The 24,225-nt window shown below is 35.5% G+C and overlaps 2 long non-coding RNA genes across 9 annotated transcripts in view; one reads left to right on the top strand and one right to left on the bottom strand.

Annotated features, from left to right (window-relative positions):
* The window catches only part of LOC107033065 (uncharacterized), a 620,890-nt gene that overhangs the window by 511,197 nt on the left and 85,468 nt on the right, over positions 1 to 24,225 (bottom strand). The gene's annotated exons all lie outside the window — the stretch shown is intronic.
* Positions 660 to 15,663, top strand: LOC140686596 (uncharacterized). 2 transcript variants are annotated; one of them, XR_012060431.1, is made up of 3 exons: positions 660 to 685; positions 2,429 to 2,462; positions 15,235 to 15,663. It is a non-coding gene; the product is annotated as an uncharacterized lncRNA (long non-coding RNA). The 2 variants fall into 2 exon arrangements; XR_012060430.1 differs by lacking the exon at positions 15,235 to 15,663 and adding an exon at positions 3,858 to 4,067 and having other exon boundaries at positions 662 to 685.

Here is a 24,225-nt window from a genome sequence, read left to right as displayed (position 1 = left end):
AGGAGTGTTAAAAAAAAAAAAGACTGTGTTTACCTTAGATATTTCTTTCACTGAGACTATATTAGTGGACATATTTTAATTCGTCTTTTTGGGTAATGCCAAAGGACAAGTAGATGTTTGATAAAGTCCCACATCATTTTTCTTGCATATACCACCTGCTTAATGCATAATCTAAATGTTTAGCCTTAGCTCCTAAAGAACATACAGACCCTTTTAGAGAACCTGTGTGAATAATTCTTCCAGATATTACATTTTGTATGTTAGTGAATTTGGTGAATTCAAATTCCTACTAAAAATGTGGCTGCCTACTGCATGGAGATATTATGGGTATGGTGAATCTGAGTCTCAGAAATATCACTGGATGAAAGGTGCTCCCAAGTGACAACAATAAAAAAAAAAATTAAGTGTAATTATGATATGCAAAGGTGTCTTGGCGGCACAGTGTAAAGAGCAACTGCGAACAAGCAGGACACCCCATCTTAACACTAGCTGTCTCTTAGGGGGTCACAGAACCCAACTGTTTACCATCATCAAAAGGGCGTTTTATACTAAGAGTTCCTTGTTATAATGCTACAGTCCTGAGAAGCCAACAAAATGAAGTCATTCTAAGCCATTATCACCTCATCAGGAATTCATTATCTAGTCATTTGGCAGAGTTTCTGGAGAAGACTGCAGAGGGAATGGGGTAAGAGAAACGATAAATCCAAATCCTTGGATGATATCTGTGAAGTCCCAGCACATATCATCATCATTTTTTTTTTTTTTAGCACAGCAAATTTGTGGACCAGGGTCAGCTCACAAAAACCCACTTCTCTGAGATGGACACTATGAGTTGTCTTGTCTACCCTGATCTACTCTTTTTGACTCTCTCTAAAAAAAAAACCTCTAATGGAGGTTTGGGAATGGAGCTCTTTGTCACTATCATTGGCATGAATAAGGAACTAAGGTGTCTTGGTTGCTCCTGACAGCCAACTGATGGCATGATAAAATCAATGCCATCTCTCTATTCCTATCATTGGCAGAGAAGAGGTGACAAGAACTAAGGTCCCTGATACTGTTAAACCACTGTGTCAATTCAAAAGCAAACCTGTTCATCTCTAGATTTTCTGTTAAGTGAGATGAATTTCCTTATGCTTAAGCCAATTAAATACCAGCTTTTATAATATAAAAGAAAAACTACTACATTAAGTGTCCATATTGATTTTAAGATGTAGTTCAATTTGAAAACATTAAAATGTATAATGGGAAGGTAGGGGGCAGTACTTATTAAAATTTGGGAAATAAGCTATAATACAAAAATATGTTAGCATTGGCTTGGTTCATGATTCTGAAATTAGAATGTCCACTTAGGATTTATGAGCTCTAATTAGAAGTGGTTCCAGTCCGGTGGCTACTCCTTCGTAGATGGCAGCCTAAAAATTCTCAGACCTTGTTGATATTAATTGAGTAGATAATTGAAAGGACAGAAGATTAACCTTTCTAGATTTTTCATCTGTAGGCATGTGAATACAATAAAACTAGATTCTATAAGAAAAAATAGATTATTGAAAAGAGTTGAAAAGAAAATTCTTTTCATGAAGTACCTCTCACATAATTTTTTAAATAATTAATGGCCATTTTATCTAAATCTAGAGTTAATAAATATCTGTAACTGCTTCCAGGATCCTCTATCTCCACATTTATAGCTTGCTTAGCACTTCAATTCTGTGTGCCTTCATGTATATTCCATCTTGGCTCAGCTCTGAGCCTGAGTTTCAGATACAACCACTTCATAAAGCAACTAACACTTGTCTTTCTCTATTCAGCCACTTAAACTCTTTAAAATATACTTTAAAAGATATCAAAATATGATTACATTTACAATTTAGACTTTTTCCAAAGGGTGAAATAATAGTTTCTTAGCACAAGCAATTTTTATCCTTATCCTGCTCCAAACCATCTGATTAAAGATTCAGGTGTAGAAGTATTTGGTTAAAGCCTGAAAACAAGTATAAACCAATATAATCATCCAAAAAAATAGGAATTCAGTCAAAAAATAGCACCTTATTCACTACCTAATTCAGATGGAAGAAATTAAACTGGACAGGATACCTCATCAAAAAGAAGCCCAAATAATCAAAGAGAGGGTATAATTTAGGGGTTCCTATCTTAAGTAACTCTCCTGGAGAGTTCTTTTTGTTTTGTACTTGTTTAATCAGCCATTTTGATTTCCAGTCAGTCTGCATCCCCCAGATACAAAAATGTAAAACTTGGTAACATGTTATAATACAGCTAGATCATTTGCCTATAACTTTAAAAAGATAAAATCATTCCTTATACTGAAAAGTAAGAAAATAGCACCTCCAGGAGACAATTTCATGAGTACTAGGGGGAAAAACTCTAATGAATATATGTGTTAATATTTGTTAACTTTTTATTGTCCCTACAGAACAAAATTAAACAGAGACAGAGGTTTTACCTGGGTAAGTAAGAAACAAGATAGTGAACACTGTAGGCAAAATTTTAAGAAGTATCAAGTTTAGTCATTTTGGTACATGATCACTGTAAGTAATCTACAACTCAGAGAAAAGTGCTTTTAAAAGTTTTTACAACAATTAGCTAATGTGAGCATATATAAATTCTACTATTTATTAAAAGCACACACAACAGTAGAGGTGGGGGGAGGGGTGTCAAGGATAATATAACACCTGAACAGGTGACTTACAAGTTATGACACATACTTGCTTTTTTAGTTAAGGTAGATTTTGCTTTTTACTGCTATGAAAAATCTGGGCAAATTTTACATCATTTCTTGAAATAGTTAAAAGTCATTTTTAAAAGTGGACTCTGAAAATACATGGCAGAGAGTAAGCACTGGATAAAGTTTTTAAAAATTAAACTGATCAATACAGCACCACACAGGCCATGTGACAAAGAGAACAGAGACTATTTTACAGGTAATTCATGCCGAAAAAAAAATGATGAAGAAACAGCAGCCTGTATTACAATCTGTTGAACTCGATGCATTAATACGACAGGGAATAAGATCTCTATCAGTATAAATTTAGGCCGCTTATATTTATTCAAGAAGAAAACTACAGCAGGCTGTCAGTGGTTAAGTATGTGAGCAATAATCTATACGTCCTCCTAAACCCTGCATAGCGCTTGATTATCATATATGGGTGGTTTCTATACTCTAGGTAGGCAAAGAACGAATATGAGATTAATTTATAAAGATGCTATGAGGCAACGTTAACTTAGGTAGAACACCCTTAGAGAATAAAATTTCCAATAAAGAAAAAATAACTTAGGTGTAAAACTAAGATTTGACCTGAAATGATGTTTATTGAAGATAAACTAATAACTCTTATGGAAAATACAGCTCTCTAATATTGTTCCATTTTTTTAAACCAAGAAATCAGATTTTGCGCCCAGCTAAAATACTGAATTTCCCAGGCTCCCATTTGGTTGTAATGGGCCATGAGAAATAGTTATGTTCAATGAGCTTTTAGGGAAAATACGGTTATCTTTAAAAGGAGCAGGTCCCACAGGTACTGCCTTTGCCCTGAACTCCTTCTCAACATTGTGTTTAAGCCACTCACATTTGAGTTTTCTTACCTGCAGCCAGAAGCCACCCCTCACCCAAACAGGGGTGAGCATCTAATCTAATTCTGACTTCTAATGAGCAATTTATTGTTATGAAATAGGATGCCTCTTCAAATTCCATGAAAATAAACCAGCACCTATAAGAACCTAGTGTAATAAACTTTTTACCCATTTAAACAGCATGAGAAGGATGGCAATAGCAGCATCTTAATGACACAGAATTCCCAAAGACTTAAAAATGAAGCTTTATTTTCTCTTTCTCACAAATGCAGGTGAAACCATAAACTTTTTCTATCCTGACACAGAGAAATCCCCGTGGCCAAAATGAGACTGTCACCTAAAAACAAAACAACAACAACAAAAAACCCAAAAGAAACAGACTACTCATGAAACAAAGTAACAACTTGAGGAGGACAGATTTGTTTGGGTTCCAAAAACTAATCAGCCTGTAAGGAATTTTAAAATATTTTACCTGGTCTGTGGTTCCCTACTGAATAAAGACAAAGTAAGTTTAAAAAAAATTTAACTGAACAAAGCTCAATAGAAAGTTTTTTGAAGTGGGTAGTATGTGTCTAATGGATTCGATCAGCTTTCTAGATTAAATCATTGTCATTTAGATACTATCTGCTTGTCAGGTTAGTTTCCAGAGACAAAATGATCCAGTCACTGCTTACTTTTCAAAATCACTTATCGGCAAGAACTAAATCACTTCCAATACAGCCTTAAAATACAGGAACCTGCAACTTGAAGCTTCTTCAACTTAATTCTGTATTTCTTGTTGTCTAATCTGCCAGGTGTCTTCCTGAATCTATGGCGGGGGTGAAGGATTTGTTCATTTTGAATACCCAGTAATTCTTGTTTTGATTTTCTGGGATAGTGATTATGTTCTTTGAAAAGAATAGAGGTTTAAAGGACAACAGAACAAATTTCTAAATCCAGTACATGAAGTTAGAGTAGAAGAATATAAACATCTCTCAGGCTTTTTTTTTTTTTTAATGAAGATCATTCATCTTTTAGTAAAAACCTGGGAATAAAACTCCTCCAAAAGACTATGCCTTTTAAGTTACACCAATGTCCGGTTTTTTGGTGCTTTTTCAAAATTATTTCAGCCAAAAATAATACTCAGATTTTCCATTTTCTGCAGTGCACATTTTGAAAATGTATTTTTATTTATAGCATTACACATAAAACCTATAAATGCTCTGAACAGTATGGGTTTGATATGTCTGAAGATTTTTTTACTTATATTCACAATATCTTCCAGGAGAAATATATGGCAATGAAGTTAAGCTTCAGCTAACCTCCTAGGCATAACTCTTAGGTACTCCTAGACTTGCGAGTGATCAATTCTCCACACTTGTGAAAGCACAGAATAGTCTTTGACACTTTGATAGACAAATTCCACTTTTAAAATTATGCTGTTCATAGAGTTGCCTGAAAGAATAGACTTCTTAATTTGTGAGAAGCAGAGAACAGAGAACAGGTAACAAGGGAATTTTTTTTTTAACGTGTGTTTTCTGGACAGAAGGCAAGCAAGCAGTTATTTCTGGAACTCTTTCATTTCATTAAAATATCACAGAGCCAAATTCTGCCCTCAAATGATTTTTCTTAAACTTACTTGAGTCCATATGTTTCTAGAAGCTGAATTTGCTTCACTGCATTTCAAGGTCTAATCTTCCAGTTATTACACAGACAGAATCTCCATGAAATTGAATTTTTGTTTGTGTAAGAACAGTGTATTCAAATATTTCCCAAAGCAAAATGTGGTCAAAGACTATGAAGAATAACTGTCAGTGGCAAATAAATTGCAGATCAACAAAACACCTCTGAACTGACTGATTTTTCTTACCAGATTCTTCCTTCTATGTGGAAAATGCCAGAAAGACTTCTGAGAATAGAGAAAGGAATACCTAGAGAATTTTTATTTACAGGTACCTCTAAAAAAATTAACAATGTCCTTTACAATTCCCTTTAAAGATGCTTTTTATTGCCATATAGCTAGTGAATAAAATACAAATGTCTATGCAAAGCATCGTAAATACAAAATAAGAGAAAGGAAAATCTAGACTGCAAGTGAGCCTGCTTAAAACTGTTATTTTTGAAAGTCTGGTTGCCAATTTAATACCATATGGCCATTAATTGTGCAGTATAAAGTAAAATATTACGTGCTTTTCTGTATAATTAATGAATCAAATCTGAGAATTTAAGAGAGGCAAAAAAATTATTCCACCAGATTCCAGACATTCAGGAACCTCTATATAATATCACAAATCTTCTTTTAAAGTTTCTGAACATTTGTCATTTTTCCTGTAAAGCTATATTCATCTTCATACCAAAAGTACCTGTTTCATTTTGCAGATAATAAGGGGAGGAAAAAACTCTCCTACATCTGCACAAAATATGTCTATCCTCATTAGATCCATTTTTTCAATTAAATTCAAGTTTCTCTGTCCAAAAGGCATAAATCTGGGTATTGATTTAACTATAAACTCATGAAACTCCCGGTAGTCTTCTAAAACCATTTTACTTGGATGAGCATATAAGCTTTTAAAATATCAAGTATTTAATACACATAACTGCTTCCAGAGGGCTAAAGGCAATAAGGCACAGCTGCCCATTCCGTTTGAAGACCTACAACTAGACTGCTAGCCAGTGTCTCGTGACTTTCTGGTTTTTTTTTTATTTTAGCGTTTGCTTCTATTTTATTCAGCATGAGTTTGATACCTTCTGAACATGAACCATATCACCAGCAGCCAAAATCAATAACCTATCTAATCAAGGCCCTATAAACTAACAACAGACTCTCCATGCTCTGTTCCTATAAAATGTAGTTCATTCTAAGTCTTTCCTTCCAAACCAGTCTAACTTTAAATTTATTACCCTCTTCTGACAAGGTTAGAGCATTGTCTACCTAGACTTCTAGAAAGACCTTTTTGGGGAGCAAATCAATTACCTCTTGAAAAGAAAAGAAAAAAAAAAAAGACCTCTCTAAGCTCTCTTTGAAATCTTTTTATTTTGCTTTTTTTTTTTTGAGAGCAAGGAATCTTTGCCATGAAGCTTTCATGCAGCAACCAGCTACTTCTTTTCAAATAAAAATCATGTGTAAATATTTCACAGACACGTCTCTACTGTGAATTGCACAATATGAAAAGGAAATGGTAAAGAAATATTTCCCTATATCGAACCAAATAAGAATACATTTGCCTAAACCCATGAAGTTTTGAAGTATAAGCCACAAATTCTCCCTGTATAAAAACATCGTATGTTTTTTTGAGATCCTGTAAGCTGTGGCTGAATGGCCTTCACTCAATGACTTCATAGTGTATCTGATACTCATGTTTATTTCAAGCTTCTTCAAATGATATTTTCCATCTTAAAAACTGAGAAGGATTTTTGCCTTGAAAGATTATTCATAGGTAGCAATATAAGCAAAACCAAAAGTTTATCCAAATTTTCTTTTCTCCCCCAGATCTGTGACATTACACATATGTGTGCAAAAACTCTTTTCATGACAGCAGTTTTCCCTGTATATTTTAGTTAATGAATCTTTCTCCCCAGCTAGATACTGAACTGTTTGTGGATGGTAACCTGATAACTTTACCTTGGTGCTAAAATGTTTCTCTTACTACAGCAATTTTAGCACAGCTAGTGATAAACACACAGCTATTGAACTGGATGGAAACTAGCAAATGCATAAAACAGCTGGAAAACTTGAATCAAGTGTCAGCAAAGACACTGGTGTGAGTTCCACAGGTAATCCACTGTTTCCTGGTAAAAATATAATCAACAAGCCCCTTAGAATAGTACGAGAAATCAAAATTCACTGTAAATGTAATAATGAAGAAATGTGCTAATAAACTGATGGACAAGCAGAAATGATACTATCTACTGAGAACACTCTTAAGTAAGCCTAATGTTGGAAAAAAGGAGGCATAAATAATTATTGATATGGAAACCTTAATGCTGATGCTGGCTACAGTCTAACAGTATCTTTATCTGCACTCATTGATCTTACCAGCTTGTGTTCTTTTAGAATCTACTGATGGACCCATATTTCAAAGAGCTAATCTCTTCTGCTGCGTTTGTTTACTGGCTTTGCATCCACCCCCAGATTTAGCACCAAGGCATGCTTTCACTGGAAATTCACCATGATCCAATTTATAAGCATATGACTCTTCCTGACGGCATAAGCTCCACATGCTGTTTTTCTTTAGAAGACACCACCTCTGACCCATGCTCTATAGGTTATGAGTTGTTTTGCCAATAGGGGTGATGGATGGTCCTTATCTACTACCCCATGTTTCCTTAATTCCCTTGGGGTCAAATAAACACTCATTTAAGACAGCCACTGGAGGAATGAGGGGGATCTGTGGCTGGGAAACATTGAAGTTCACCGGTCTATATGATGTTTGAACCTGTGCCCTTGAAATCCTCAAGCCTCCTAACAAATGCTCTAACCACGCTATCCGAAGATGGAATAGGGAAACTTGAGAACACTCTCTGTCCTCAATTCAGAATCTATCAGCCTTGCACTGAGCATAGCTTTCAGCACAGAAACACCACTTTATTTTTCACTCCTTACAACTGCTTCTTTGAGGGTGGTATTGGTCCCTGTAAGGGCAGCTCTCCAAGATTCAAAACCACCATCTTTCTCACATTCAGATGTAGGTCAAAATCAATAGCTTTAGCCACTCTTATTACAAGCTGTGCAAGTGATCCTTCAAATTCAGTGATAAAAGGACACTAGCACCACCTGCAATGACCACAGGCTTCTTTCAGTATGAAGCCTATCACTGCAGCCATCTCCAGCATGGCCCATTACCATGAAAGATTTAGCAGCTAGGGTGTAATAATGCAACAAATGCTGATTTTCATCTGGTTTTGTGATGCTCATTTGTTTCCCCTAATGCTCTTTATGCTGGCAAGAAAGCTCATGTATTTTGTTGACTAAATATCTAAGAGATATAGATCTCCTAGGAGAAAATTCAGAGTTTCATAAGCGGAAGTTGACGGACTACACTGGCCATATTTTTCTCTGGTCAATCTCTTGGACACCACGTTCTCATAGGCATCTTACTGGATTTGTACTATTCAAAAGACAAGATATTGCTCACCATGTCCAAAGGCTTTAAAAACATAGGCTCAGCTGCATTTTGGAAAATATTGTATTTAAGTATGGTCTTTATTTTCATGTATAAAATGTCACAAGGTATCTATTAGAAGATGGTAGAATGCTGCTCAAGTGTTATTTAAATACAAAAGTCAACAACTATATATTCTATACCTATTACTATGCAGCAAATAACAAGCCATTTATTTTCCACCAATATACTTTTTTAATATTTGTTAGCTAACTAAAGTTTAATATCCAAGTATATAGAACTGTACTCTCCAATACAGTGGCCAATAGCCACATGTGACTACTGAGGACTTGAAATGTGGCTGTTCCAAATTGAGAGATGCTGTAAGTGTAAAGTATAAACCAGATTTCAAAGTCTAAATACCAAAAAAAATTGTTTATATTGGTGACAAGTATAAACAATAATATTTTGGATATACTGGGTTAAATAAAATGCAGTATTAAAAATAATTTTACCTGTAATTTTTTTACCTTTTTAATGCAACTATTAGAAAATTTTAGATTACATATATAGTTCATATTTCTGTTGGACAGGGTTTATACAGAAGATAAGGCTAGTTCAGAGGTCAACAAAAGCAAACAATATCAATAAAATACAATAATTTCTAGCCTTATTTATTTCCAATGTTCTTTTCCTCTGGAGGAAAAGGAAGAGAAAATCTATAAAGACATTTAATGTACAAACTTCGGACTTCAACAAGCTAGAATTTACTAAATATTTGCCCAGGTGAGTATTCAGTGTTGAAGATTCTAAAACTGTCACTTCTTAAAGTGCCACAGTCAATTTTGACAACTGGAATAAGAGCGCATCTATGAAAAACTTACAATGAATATCATACTGGATATGAACAAATGAAGCAAGTGCCCTAAGACTGAGAAGAAGGTGCAAAATGCCTTCTCATCACTTCTTTTCAATGTTGTACTGGAAGTTCTAGCCACTGCAGTCAGGCAAGAAAAAGAAATAAAAGCCCACCAGACTACAAAAAAGAAGTAAAATTGTCAGTATTTGCAGATGACACACCTTATATAAAGAAAATCTTAAGGCAGCTACACACAAAAAAAAATTGTTTTCAAGCTGACAAACAGATACAGCAAGTCACAAGATACAAGATCAATATACAAAAATTAACTGTATTTCCATATACAAACAAAAATCCAAAAATAAAATTAAGAATACCTTTCACAGTAGCATCAAAAACAATAAAATGCTCAGGAATAAATCAGGTTATTTCCAAATTTTGACTATTATGAATAATGCTGCTTAGAACTTTCATGTACAGATTTTTGTGTGGACATTTGTTGTTGTCATTTCTCCTGGGTATATACCTAAGAGTGGATTTGCTGGGTTGCAGGGTAAGTAACTTGTATGATAGCATATTGAGGAACTTCCAAACTGTTTTCCAAAGAGACGGTACCATTTTACATTTATGTCAGCAATATCTGAGGGTCCTACTTTCTCCACATTTTTGCCAGTATTTATTATTGTCTGTCTTTTTTATTATGGCCATTTTAGTGAGTGTAAAACTGTATCCCATTGTGGTTTCTATTTGTGTTTTTTTAATGACTAATAATGTTGAACATCTTTTCGTGTGCTTATTAGCCATCTGTATATCTTTGGTGAAATGTCTACTTGAATCTTTTGCCCATTTTTGATAGAATTGTTTGTCTTATTTTTGAGTGCAAGAATTCTTTGGATATTCTAGATATAAGTCCTTTGTTCGATATGTGTTTTTCAAATATTTTATTTCAGTCTGTTGCTTGTCTTTTCATTTTCTTATTGATATCTTGGGATGGGCAAACATTTTGAATTCTGGTGAAGTACAGTTTATCAATTTTTGTCTTTTAATGGATCATGCTTTTGATGTCATTATCTAAGAATTTTTGCCTAATCCAAGCTCTTGAAGATTTCTATTCTCTTCTAAAAGTTGTGGTATGTGTCCATGGCTCATTCCTTTTTATTGCTGAATAGTATTCCATTGTAAAGATAAGCCATATTTTGCTTATTAATTTACCAGTTAATGAACATTTAGGAATAAATTCAACAACAACAACAACAACAACAATAGTTCCAGAGTTGTACAGTAAAAACTACAAAATACTGCTGAGAGAAATTAAAGATTTAAATAAATGGAAAGGCATTCCATGTTCATAGACTAGGAAACTCAATATTGTTAAGATGATAATTATCCCCAAATTGATCTATGGACTCAGTACAATCACTTTCAAATTTTCATCAGATTTCCAAAAATTGACAAGCTGGTACCGAAATCTATATGGAAATGAGAAAGATCTAGAATAGCCAAAGCAATTTTGAAAAAGGAGAACAAAGTTGAAAGACTTTCACTTCACAACTTGGAAATTTACTATAACTTAATGACTACAGTTATCAACACTATGTGGAATTCGAATAGGGATGGACATACAGATCAAAGTAGCAGAGCTGAGTTCAGCAATGATCCTTGTATTTATGGTTAGCATATATTCAACAAACATACCTAGGAAGTGCACTGGAAAAATAATAGCCTTTTTAACAAATTGTGCTGATACAATAAACTTCCCCCCCCCAAAAAAAAGGAATGCAGACATTTATTTCATAACATATACAAAAATTAACTCAAAATGTCAAAATGTATCATAAACTTAAATGTAAAAGTGAGAACAATACAGCTTTTTGAAGAGAACAGAAGATCTTCAAGACCTTGGATTAGGCAAAAATTCTTAGATAATGACATCAAAAGCATGATCCATTAAAAGACAAAAATTGATAAACTGTACTTCACCAGAATTCAAAATGTTTGCCCATCCCAAGATATCAATAAGAAAATGAAAAGACAAGCAACAGACTGAAATAAAATATTTGAAAAACACATATCGAACAAAGGACTTATATCTAGAATATCCAAAGAATTCTTGCACTCAAAAATAAGACAAACAATTCTATCAAAAATGGGCAAAAGATTCAAGTAGACATTTCACCAAAGATATACAGATGGCTAATAAGCACACGAAAAGATGTTCAACATTATTAGTCATTAAAAAAACACAAATAGAAACCACAATGGGATACAGTTTTACACTCACTAAAATGGCCATAATAAAAAAGACAGACAATAATAAATACTGGCAAAAATGTGGAGAAAGTAGGACCCTCAGATATTGCTGACATAAATGTAAAATGGTACCGTCTCTTTGGAAAACAGTTTGGAAGTTCCTCAATATGCTATCATACAAGTTACTTACCCTGCAACCCAGCAAATCCACTCTTAGGTATATACCCAGGAGAAATGACAACAACAAATGTCCACACAAAAATCTGTACATGAAAGTTCTAAGCAGCATTATTCATAATAGTCAAAATTTGGAAATAACCTAAATGCTCATTAACTGGTAAATGAATAAGCAAAATATGGTTTATCCTTACAATGGAATACCATTCAGCAATAAAAAGGAATGAACCATGGATACATATCACAACACTGATGAACCTTAAAAGCATTATGCTCAAAGAAATTTTCTACAAAAGGTCACATATTATTCACTTATATTATTGTATGATATGATTCCATTTATACAAAATGCCCAGAAAAGACCAAGTCATAAAAACAGAAAGTAGATTAGTGGTTGCTAGGGTTGAGAGGGGGAGCAGAGGGGAAGAATTAACAGTAAATGCACATATGGGGATATTAAAAAATGTTCTGAACCTGGTTTACAGTGATGGTTGCACAACTTGGTAAATTTACTAAAAATGTGTGGAATTGTACACTGGAAAAGGCAAATTATCTGATATGCCAAATAAATTTTAAAAAAAACTTACAATCTGCAATTAAGACCCTACAAAGTGGTTTCATCTTATCCAGGAACACCCCCCGCAATCCACAAAAAAAAAAAACTATGTGGATTTAAGAATGTGGACTCTAGAGTCAAGGAGATCTGGCTTCAAATCTGACTACCACTTACCAGCTGTGTGACTTGAGTGAGTAATTTCACCTGAGACTTATAATTTTCATCTGTAAAATAGTTAATAATGGTGTCTCCTTGTAAGATCATCATGACAATTAGAGGCAGGGCATGGAACAAAGTTAGGCATAGAGTAAGTGCTCACATTTACAAAGTTGTGCAACCATCACTGTAAACCAGGTGGCTAGAATTATTACCTGTATTTCCAGGGTTTTCCAAAATGAACTCAGCTTCAGCTACTCAACTGCCCCTGGACACTCCTGATTTGGTATGCTGTGGTATTATCATTCTCTTCGCTAAAGGTCTCTAGTCCCCCTGCCCATCAAAACTACTTATCCTTCCAGGTCCATTAATCCCCTCAGAGCATTCCATTCTACTAGGCTGATTCTCTTTTAAACTTCTCTTTCTCTACAGATAGATATGTATATAGTAATATACATATATAGTAGATATATATATATATATAGTATATGGTTATATATATAGGTAGGTATATAGTAATATATATGTAATATACATATACAGCAATTTATATATGTATGTAATATATATATACAGTAATATAGCTCCTGTGTGTGTATATATATCTCCTCTGTATATATTACTATATACATATCACTTATGTGATTCATAAGCACACAATCACATTATCACCGTCTACCTTGTCTTGAGTATATGATCTGACCCCAGCCTCCCATACTCCCCACCTTCCTGAAGTCACGAAAAATATCTAACCATGGGACTCTTGCCTGGCAAGTTCAGATGTAACGTCAATCCTTCTTTATCACCATTCCAGGTAGCCAGAGTGGTATGTTGTTTGAAATTATGTATTATCCCTGCATCTAGATTAAATCTTCATGAGAACACACCTGCACCAAGAAGTGCTCAATGATCATAGAATGAATGAATCAATGAATAAACAAGTAAGTTTAAGGAGAGGCAAATGTCCTACAAAATACATTTTTAAAATTTACCTAGGTTATTGTTGTATCTTCTCTGGCTTCTAGACAGAGGTCCAAGCCTACTTCTGCTTATCCTGCTTTCCAAAATGTTAAGCACCCAAGAAGTGAACTCAGTAGGAACAGGCAAGAATAGGAGTTTGGGTGTGTCAAATACTTAACTTATAAGAGCATCCTCTGCTCTTAAACTCTCTCAATATACTGCAAACTTTCAGCAGCGCTTTTGTGAATGAAGCAATGCTTGATTGGCACAATTAGCCTTCCTTATTAACAACTTAGCAACTTTTTCTTAAATTAGAAACATACATTGTAGGAAATTTTCCCCTTATTTTACCTCCTACAGTTCTTTCAAACAAACAAACAAACAAATCAGACATTTTCCAGGAATTTCGACATCAAAATTTCAACCCAAAGACCTGTCTTTATCAAAAGAAATAGCTGCTCTTGTTAAGATTTTTATTCTTCAGAATATTTCTAAATTGCCCCTTTCCTTTTTTAAAAATTACATTAGAACAAATAACGACCTCCATCATTCCAGTTTTTGTTACTTTTGATGGAATCTTCTCTTTTCCACTTCATTCATTAGTCTTGTCTCTATCAAAATATCAGTTATTGAAATGTTTGATAAAACTTCCTCATTGCTCTGGTGAGAGGCCGGGAGCAGCATTTTCCTGGCCTGGCATCAGCACTGACCATGTGAGCGACCTTAGATGAGTCTCTCAAAAATACACTGAGATCAAAATACCCAACCCACCTACTTCAAAGGTATGTTGAGAGAGTAAGTGAGACCACAAGTATGAAAACACTTCAGTGATTTGGGATAAAATTCAAAACTGCCATTATGCTTATTATATTTCTTCCTTGGCTCTGAATGGGTGGATCCACCAGGGACAAATCCCCATCCATCCCCTAAAGTTCAAAGGTACCACTGGGTTAGTGGATTTCATCTTTTCTTTTATTCATTAAGTAGGGGAATGGCCTTCATAAATTAAACGTGGATCTCTCCATTTGGGAGGAGGTAGAGATTTGGGGTAAAAGGTTTATTTTGAATCTTGGCTCCAATACTTAGAGCTCTGAGCAAATCATTCGACCACTGGTCAGTGCCCTCATCTGCAAAGTGGGAATGAGTATCAAAGGTTATAAAACCCTTAAGCACTGCTTAGATGTAAATGCTTATTAAATATTTAGTAACTCGGTTTCAAAAGGAGGCATGTTCAATATTTGAGGAGCTCTCGCACCTCTCAGCTTTACTGTTTGTTCCACTGTGTACTTCCAAATCACTCTATCCTGGGCAAGGACTGAATTTTCAAAACAGATTAGTTTTGCAGGAACAGAGAGAGAGAGATTTACAAATACAGCAACACTGAAATGAGATTTCTTGGAATACCGTGCCTGTTCTTATAACAAAATATGGGATGAAGGGGTTAAGAAACAGCTTCATTACTGCCCAGGCCAATTTGACTCTTACAAAGCTAATTAAACATGTCTTGAGTCTATAAAATATATCATCCCCCAGATAACAGCATACTGTTAAGTTCTTCATCTTATTAAGAGCTTGCATTAATGCTTCTTCAACATAAATTTTACACCCAGACAGGTACTGTTTGAGAAGCCTCACAATAGAAATGACCTAAATTAGGGTGACAGAGGCAAAAGATGGATCACCGGTACCTGTCTCAGCAAGAAGAGGAATGAGGATTCCCATCTCCCATTACTGTCTGATTCTAACGTGCCAACATTATCTTCCGAAAAAGCTTCCTTTCCCAAGCCTTAGGCACCTCTGGAGTTCTGCATCAAGATAAGGGATTTCACAATCCAGAGGACTAAACCCCAAACCCCCGAGTCATAAAGTCAATGCTGAAAGGCCCTCAGAGATCCTTGAGACTTCATACTTTGTAAATGAGGAAAAAAGAGACCTGAGAGCTGACATGTCTGTAATTATAGGCACCTGATACCTAGTGTAGCATTTCGGAGAGAAAAGAAAGCTAATGTAAGAGAGTCACCAGAATGTATCTGAGTCCTAACAATAAAAATAAATAAAGGTTTAAACATTCATCAATAAATTTCATCAATTGATCTGATTGGTCCAAGCCTCTTACTTTCCGTTATCTCCCTGACCGTCCTAAAGCACTCTTCTGGCTCATGAATGAGCCCTACCCCATGGGTAGAGGCTCTCCAACACATCGTTCCCCCCAGCCTATATTTAAATATGCCTTTTTTGGTGTGAACTTCTCCCTTTTGGGATGACACCTCTTGAAGGACCAAAGGGGAAGCTAAAGTTAAAACAAACAGCACAAACTCACTATCAGATGCTACAAGATAATTAGGAACCAAGAGCTTTACCAGACTGAACTTCTTACAAGAATCTCTGCTTATGTAACTCCCCTGAACTTCTGTGATTCTGCTGCCTACATCGAGGAGCAACTTTTTTATGGAGACTGATGTTCAAAGCTATTTATTCAGGTACTATGGCTCATTTTCTATTATTTTTCCTATGTTCCACTCCAGGGGATCTCAGCTTGACTATATACCAAAATCATCTGAGAAGCTTTACAACACTGTGAGTTATCAGACCCAACCTCAGCCCAGTTCAAGTATAGGATCTTGTTGGGGGGAGGGAGTGAGAAGAAACATCATACAGTGATTAGGACCACAGCCCCTAGATCCAGACAACCTGAGCTAAAAACTAGGCTACACAACTCACTTGTTACACAATCACAAGCCAGTTCCCTAACCTTCCTGTGCCTCAGTTTACTCTCTATAAAATGAGGGAAATAATAGACCACTTTTGTAGGGATATTGTAAGAATTAAATAAATGAACACATGCAGAGCACACAGAATGATGCCTAGCACATGGAAAGCCCTAAGCAGTGATCCTATCATTATTATACTTGAAGATGTAGGATGGTGATTTGTCTTTAGGGATGAATAGATTTTTCTGATTGACATTTAGTCAAATGTTGCCTTAAATAGCCCCTAAAACTGTGTTGGGAAAAAAGTTAGTTTCAAGGAGTGTTTTGTTATCACAAAAGCTTTACTATTTAATATGGAGAATAAACATCCTGGAAAAAACTGCAGGATGGATAAACCTTCGAGACATTAGGCTAAGCGATTTAAATAAGCCAGACAGTAAAGCACAAATACTGTAAAATTCCACTTAGATGAGGTACCTGGAGCAGTTAAATTCATAAAGACAGAAAGGAGAAGGTGGGACTAGGGGGAAGAGTGGAATGGGGAGTTGTAGCTGATGGACACAAGGTTTCAGTTGGGGAAGACGAAAAAGCTCCGGAGATGGATGATGGTGGTGGTGACTGTACCACAATATGAAGTCCTTCATGTCGCTGAACTTAGAATGGTTAAAATGGTAAATTTTATGTTGTGGTATTTTAAAAAAAAAAATTAAAAGAGTGAAAAAAAGTCACTAGAATGTACACTGTTGATTATAAGAGTACCTTCAATCTATTAAAAACCCTTTTATATTCTTTTATGTTTCCCAGATGAAGGCTGTATTTCAATAACTTTTTTTTAATGTATGACCTCATTTTTAATAGGTACAATGGGAAATTGACCCAACCACAAAAATCTCCATCAGTGATCTCCGTTGCAATGAATTGCAGCCACAGTGAATGCCCTATGACTTACAGGGCTTCCCCAAACAGAAAATCCTGAGCATTAATTGTAAATTTTCACTGACATGGTAAAGTTTCTGTAGAGCTGACATCTGATTGACGCTGTGACAGCTTTTTTCAAACCTTAAATACTGTCAGTGCAACCATATAAGAGACTGCTCTTGACTTAGTAAGTCATTTTAAAAAGTTGAGGGGGAATAGGTAAGGATTAAAAAACACTTTATTGACATCCCAAGGGCACTTACATATTGACAGAATAATGGCTCTCATTCTGAAAGCAAAAAAAAACCAAAAAAACACACAGAGATTTGTGTGTATACCTATTTACATATATACGTATATGTATATGTGTATTTACATAGGTATGCAAACACCCACACATACCTTCTAGGGACAAATGCAATTCTAGGGAATCTACAACTCCTTCAGATTCATTAACGGGCCAATGGAATGGCGACTCTACATAAATTTACACACTGTGTGAGGCACTTCCACTGAAATTCAAGTGTGCCTATGAATGCTTCAAACCAGATACAATTTTAACATTTTCTGCTACTGGAGTGGGAAGACCAAATAGCTATTTCAAATTCACATTTCCCTTTTCCAATTGATCGTGGCACTCCCCCTGGAACGCCCCCATGCTACAAGAGCTCTAACTTTCCAATTCATTTTCATTGGAAAAATCTAAACATGAAGCAATACCTTCTACTCTACCAGTCACTGAGGTTCCCCTAAGGGTATTTTTGTGTTGAATGAAGTCACCGAATAGCAGACTGATAGCTTTTTGTCTTCCGAAGCTCATTGACTAAGAAAATAATACACATAAAGGCAGTCTATTCCAACAATCTCCCAACGGGAAAATAATCAACTGCCCACCTCCTTTTAGTGATGAGGATGGAGAGGGTTGGAGAGTAAAACACCCTGGGGGTCTACAAAAGATAACATGCCAATACTCTGATGAAAAAAAAAAATCATGAGAACTGTGCCTCTTTAGGAAATAGAAAAAGTATTCACTGTCACTTCTGATTAGAAGACAGTTGGAAAAACAAGATCTATCCCATCATAGATATTTCACTGAATTTGTACATTGCTTTACTAAATGAAAACCCAAACACCAAAGGGGCATCAAATGACACTTTGTTAATCAGAGAACATAACCTATCCATACTTCCAGAAACTGTCAATGCTAAAAACTATACATTTGAAATGGTGACATGAAATTCTCCCTCAAATTGTTTGAATGACTTTTTTTTTCCTTAATGGTATTGTAAACCAAGTGTTCGTTTTCAATTTAGAAATACAAAATTTGGAAGATAAACATATTTCTGCATCAGGTGTCATAACCATACCTTATTTTATAAATATTTTTACTTTTACCTGCTTAAAAGCAGTATATTTAAGAAAAAGGCTCAAGCAGCAGGAATTATCCTTCTGTTTACAATTTTATAAACACAGCTATACTTTCCTTTCAGTGCTATGATCTGCAGCTGTAAACCATCCTTCACACTCTGTTAACAATCTGATTTTACTTAAAACTGCTTCCTTCCTTTTCTATATTTCTTAAAAGAAAAAAACTTATTTGTATCTATTTTAGAGAAACTGAGAAACAGTTCACTCATCTCAAAGAGAAAATTTCTGGGCTTTGAGTTCAAAACGACAATATTATCAGGAAGTACATACAATAAGCATGTGAAGAAAAAAGGAATCATTTATTTGATTAGATGATGGGAGTGTAAGATATTTTGTCTTAGATTTCTCTTATTTCAGTATTGTATTTTGAGGTAAAGTAATGCTTTAAAAAGAACAATAACAATACCCTGAATGTACTTGGTGTTTTATCACTGAACAAGTGTTTTAATTTTTTCTTTTCCAAAGACAACCACCAAGACAGGCAGAGCAAAGACTATTGGTCTCACTTTACAGATGAAAACAATGAAGTTCTTAGAGATGAAGACAAAGGAAAGAGGTAAACACATCCCTGTAGCATCTCAAATCACAGGGCAAATATCCGTAAATGGTTCCAGTTGGAATCGGATTGGACCATAACTCAGATAAATAGGTCTCTTCACTGGGGCGGCGGGGGGCAGCAACTGTCAGCATCCAGCTTCTTTCCACATGCCCAGAACCAGCCTCACTGAATGGTATTCAGAGGTCCTCTCACTCCAGACAGCCCCACCCATCCTCAGAGATCTGAGCTCCAGCCCCAGGGGGTCCCACCTATAAGCTTTTGGATTTGAGAACCTCACCTTCCCTTTGTTCCTCCCACCTCAGGGGTAACAGCTGCTTCCTGTACTCAGTTCTCCATCACCTAAGTTTTCCCATTGCTTGAGTCCTCTAATACTGCTTAACCGGTTTCCTTTTTGAAATTCTTTCTGTTGAAATACAGAAAGTGGTTCTGGTTTCCTGATTGGATCGTGACTAATACAGACATGTCAGCCACAAATGAGAAGTACTGATTTGTACATTTCTGTCAATCCAGTAACACAGAAGTTCTGATTTTCAAGTCTAGCCTGACTCAAGAAATTAAGTATTCATTCGCCTACTTTGGTAATTTCATGTTCTTGTAGATTTGCTATGTGTAGCCTCCACAGGGATAGCAAATGGCCCACCTGGGTTCTTTCCGTTTCCCAAGTTCCAGGGCTAAATGGCCAGGTTACTTCTCCTCTAATTGTAGTAAAGGAGGCCTCTGTATCACTGAAGCGAAAACACTGTACCACATGTAGTTTACTCTAACTCATGTCCTTTATCATTACCTCCCATACCATACATGTGACTGCACCCAGGAGTACAAAGCACATATTTCTGAAATAGTAAAAAGAATCCTACTAATCTATTACATCTTTAAACATAAGGCATTTGGAGCCAAGTTCAGAAGCAAAGCCAAATATGGTTGAACTTTTCTAAGCTTCAGCTGAGTTTATATTTTGTAGTGTTTTAACTAACATCCTATTTGTAAAGATTTTAAGAGGTACGTGACACTTGGACAAGAACTAGTTCAAGCAAAATAATATCCTGATGAGTTAAGTGTAAATGAATCAGAAACATACTAACTATAATTCCCTTGAAACACACAGGGATATAAAAGTTAATGGAAAAAGTGCCAGCAACCCACATTTAGAGTTTTTATTGAAATCAGGATGTTTGAATAAACATTAGACATTCAAATAACTCACAATGAAATGAGGTTCACCAATCCTTAATTATAACAGTGCTTTAAAAGATGAGGAAACATGTCACATTCACACATCAGACATAAAGCCTTACTTAGCAGACATGGCTCTGGTTGGAGAAACCTCTGCAGTCCTATTATGGCAACCAACTGAGATATTAAAACAGACAGTGAAGTTTTAAACTTACTTTGGCAAGCACCATGAGAAAATAACTACCAGTTGGAAATTTTTTTACAAGAGTGTCAGGAGTGTAATAATGAAATACTGAAAGGAAGTTAGTGCTAGACACATAATTTTGAAAGAATATTCCTTCTTAAATGGGTAATAATGAGCTTATCACATAAGAAACTAAAGAGTGTTATGTATTTGGGTTCCTCTTTTCTGTTCTGAGGATGGTAACTTGAAGCTGCAAATCAAAATGCTTCTAAGTAGGACATGAACAGATGTGTGATGGAATTTTAATTTCTCAGATGCCTAATGCTTGAATTAAGCTAGCAGTTGGCTGAGAGGACTTTCTGTGACCAAGTGGTCAGTTTGTGACTGCAAAATGTGAATTCCCAATGGACTGAAAATCACATCTGGGGTTGTTCAGAGCCCTACTTGAAATAAGTTAGAAGCAAAAGTAACTACATGATCGATACCAAACCTTAGTATGCATCAGACAAACAGCAGCTTGCATGAGAATTGCCAGAAAGGCTTAATGTAACACAGATTATTGGATCCCACACCAAGAATTTCTGATTCAGGAGATCTGGGTGGAGTCCTAGAATTAGCATTTTCAACAAGTTCCCAGGTAATGCCCATGCTGCTGATCTGAGCCATCCTCAGGGAGGCTCTACTACTACTAACTATAGCAGTAAGTTTACAAGCGCTTTATACGAGCACCTCACACTACCATCCTAAGAAAGGGCTTTGGGCCTCCAGCTCTACTTTGTCCCCTAATAGACCAGACCCCCTGAAGGAATTTGCTGGAATATAAATAGATGAACAATTTTACAACAGAATCATCATAAATATTTTTTCTAATTTTGGAGGGGGGGAGAGAGGTATTATAAAGTCAAGAAAATTTATTTCCAGAGGTCATGACACAGAGCTCTCCTAAATTAAACATGCACACCTACAAAAAATATCTTAAAAATAAATGGAGAGTAATTCTTTCCATTCCATTTCACCTCCTACTGGAGGGTAATATTCAGAGATTCAGATTAGTCTGATACTTAAGGGTCCAAAATTGATCAATCTTGATCAATCTCTAAAATAACTATGATTGCTCCTGTACCTTGTGAGAGACAAACTGATGGACACTTCAGCCAGTCTGCACTGTTCCTCACCTTGTAACAACAGATGTTTTGTCATCCTCTGGCTCCTGGCTATTTCATGGAATTACAAATGAAATGACCTCAGAAATCTAACAGAACATCTCTCTTTCTACAGGAACCATTTCTGTAAGCGCTTGGACAAGAGTCTTCATCCTTTTCTTAAATGTCTCCAAGAACAGGAAAACCACCATCATGCATGGCAAAACACCCTTTCTTAGGGTGAAAGAACTTGGTGGAGGCCCAACAGCAGGCTTTTGCATCAATATGAAACACTTAATTCTCACTCCTAACAAAGATCTCCTTCTCATCCCTTGCATCCAATGAGTCTCCAGGTCCTTCTACTGGTTTTACTGCTTCAATATCCCCATCTCCACTCTGACTACTTAATTACTCTGCAGTAAAACGGACTTTTTGCGTGCACACTTCTATAAACTTTAACACAAGTTCAGATTTACATAACCACCACCACAGTCAAGATACAGAACAGTACCAAAACCACGAAAAATTCCCACGTGCAATGGCTTTGCTATCACATTCCTTCCTCTCCCCTAACTACTGATCTATTCTCCATCACTATAGCTTTGTCTGGTCAAGAGTATTATATATGAAATTCTAGAAAAATGTGACCCTTTGAGACTGACATCATTCACTTGGTATAATGCACTGAGATTCATACCAACTGTCGTGTGTATCAATATAGTTGGTACTTTTTTATTGCTGAGAAGTATTCCCATGTATGGATTTACCAGTTTGTTTATCCATTCACCTGTTGAATAACATTTGGGTTTTTCCTGTTTTGGGTGACCATGAATAGATCTGCTATAAAAGCTTACAGATAGTTTTTTTGTGTGAAATTTTTTCCCTTTTACGGATTATCTTCTTGTGTTGTATTGAAGAAATCTTTGCTTAACCCCAGTTTGGAGAGTTTTCTGCTAGAAGTTTCCCAATTTTAATTTGAATCCATGACCCATTTTGAGTTACTATTTGTATAAGATGTGATGTTTAGGTCAAGGTTATTGCTTTTGCACATGAATGTTTCATTGTTCCAACACCCTTTGTTAAAAAGATTATCCTTTCTCCAAAGAACTGCTTTTACACCTTTTAAAAAAAATCAAGTGGCATATGTGTGTGCATTTATTTCTGGACTCTGATTTATCTGTATGTGATCCATTTGCCAATAATACACCATCTTGGTTACTGCAACTATACAGTGAGTTCTAAAAGTGGGTAGAGTGATTCTACCAACTTTATTCTTTTTTCAAAATTGTTTTTGTCTATTCTAGACGTTTTGCCTTTCCATGAAATTACAGAATGAGTTTCTCTCATTTACAAAAAAATCATGGTAGGATTTCAAATGGAATTGTACTAAATCTACAGATCACTTAGAAAACAGCTGCCATCTTTCCTGCAGATTGGAAAACTATTTGGGTATGTTAAGTCTTCCAGTCCATGAACAAGGTATGTATCTCCATTCATTCACTTCATTTTTAATTTTTTTTATCAGCATTTTGTAATTTTCAGCATATAGATACTGCAGATGTTTTGTCAGACTTGTACCCAAGTATTTCATTTTGTGACAGCTATTACAGGTGGTAATTTTTAAATTTTGGTTTCCTACTTTTTATTGATAGCATCTAGAAACACTATTGATTTTTGTGTTGACCTTGTACCCTATGTCTTTGCTAAACCCATTTAAAACTTCTGGGAATATTTTGGATATTCCTTGCAATTCTTTAAATAGATGATCATATCATCTGTGAATAGGTGACAGTTTTATTTCTTCCTTTCCAATATGGATGCCTTGCCTGATTGTATTGGCAAGGATTTCCAGTATAAGGGTGAAGGAATTGGACGTACTTGCTTTGTCTTCTGTCGTAAAGGGAAGGCATCCTTTTTAAGACAGGGTGTTACACATGATGTTAGCTATAGGGTTTTGTAGGTTCTCTTCATCATGTCGAGAAAATTCCCTTCCATTACTAGTTTGCCAAGAGATTTTTATCACGAATTGTCAAGTCCCCTTTCTGCATCAATTGATACATTTATGTGGTTTTCGTATTTAGAATATTAACATAGTAGAGTACACCGATTAATTTTTCAGTATTGAATCAGCTTTGCAGTCCCAGAATAAACTCCACTTGGGTATAGTGTATTAATTCTTATATATTGCTGGATGTGGTAACTAATTTTTTCTGAGGATTTTTGTATCTATGTTCATGAAAGACATTCGTCTGTAGTTTTCTTTTTTTGTACTACCTTTGGTTTTTAGAATTGAGGTAATTCTGGTGTCACAAAATGTGTTTGGGGTGTTCCCTCCTCTTTTCTCAAAGAGACTGGGTACAACTGGAATTATTTCTTCTTTAAAAGATTGGTAGAATTAATTAGCCAGTGAAATCACTTGGACCTAAATAAAGATTTCTTTATCAGAAGGTTTTAAAGTATGGATTTAATTCCCTTAATAGTATAAG

Source organism: Vicugna pacos, chromosome 17, assembly GCF_048564905.1.
Source record: "Vicugna pacos chromosome 17, VicPac4, whole genome shotgun sequence".
Lineage (NCBI taxonomy): Eukaryota > Metazoa > Chordata > Mammalia > Artiodactyla > Camelidae > Vicugna > Vicugna pacos.
Note: the sequence above shows the minus strand (reverse complement) of the source record. Positions and strands in the feature narration are given on the sequence as shown.